Here is a 1,347-nt window from a genome sequence, read left to right on the forward strand (position 1 = left end):
AAAATTGGGAATAAATTGTACTTTTGTTCTTGGTTTGCAGTTTACAGTTTTACAATGTAAGAACACTTGCATTTACACATGTAATTTCTTTTCGCGTCTGCTAAAAAAAAAAAAAAAAATTCAAGGTGTTATTTACTTTTGTACAATGGTTATAAACTGTTTGTTTATTTGTTCTTGGTATATTTGAAATGAGGACATTTCTTTTGTTAAGGGGAGAAAAATGTGAGATTTATTTTGATTATCTTATATTATGTGTAAATTAAAATTAAGTGGGATAATCTAGTTTGTTTATGTATGTGACATGATCTCCAGGTTGGCGCGATGACACGTGCAGTGGATGTAATGTGAGACGGTTAGGAGTTGGTCGGGGAAGGATATACATGTGATGCGAGCTGTGCGTTGAATTCATTCCTGAGCTCTGACCAATAAACGACAGTAAAGATCCAGTTAATGTGTATGCCTGCATTATTTCGATGGACCCATTTTCAAGAGACTGGAGTTTCCTCCTATGGTCTACAGCCCCTCTTACATGAGCGTCACAGTTCTTACCACGCTCTGGCTCGTGGGTTCTTGGCTTTGATCCAAGGAGGACACCGACAGGGAGCTCGGCAGATCATAACACTTGATTTATTAACCATTAAGAGGTAAACATCATGAATCAGCCACATCCGATTACACAGAGCATGTCATCTCTCCCTCTCTCCCTCTACAACTCTCTCGATCATTCTCTCCCGTGATCCTAATCGCGGGTCTCTGTTCTCGCGATATTACCTCTAGACCTCTAGATAAGTTATAGAACATTAATGTTAACCTTGAATTTAACTCCCTACACATACAATAAGTCCAGTCTGACACACTGGATATCAAACCCTTTTGATTTCTCAGAAACACTACGTTTAGATGAAACCCATTATCTATTCTTTAAACTAACTTTGCTTTCATTTTCACTTTTTGGTTTTCCCATAAACTGTTGAGTTCAAGGAAAGGTTTGTTGTGATAATAGAGCGCTTCATTTCATCCAAGATCATTTACTTAAGTAGGCCTACACCATGATGTGCAAAAAAAACCTTTTAGCTTTAGGGTGACAGCTTTGTACCTTTTTTCTGAGAGTGTATAGGGAATAATATTCAGAGTAATTTACACTTGGCTTGATACCTTTAGGTCAAACTGTGTCAGAGTTGATTGGATTTAAATAGGTTCAATATTCTATATATATATATAAAGTACCAAAGGAATAATTTAAAAAAAAAGCCTTGTGCTATATGGAGGATAATATTCAGTGTAATGTGCACTTGATTTGATATCTTTAGGCCAAAAGGGTTGGAATTTAATGGATTTACAGTATTA

Source organism: Sinocyclocheilus grahami, unplaced genomic scaffold (genome assembly GCF_001515645.1).
Source record: "Sinocyclocheilus grahami isolate Dianchi unplaced genomic scaffold, SAMN03320097.WGS_v1.1 scaffold1665.1, whole genome shotgun sequence".
In the NCBI taxonomy this organism is placed as follows: Eukaryota; Metazoa; Chordata; class Actinopteri; order Cypriniformes; family Cyprinidae; genus Sinocyclocheilus; species Sinocyclocheilus grahami.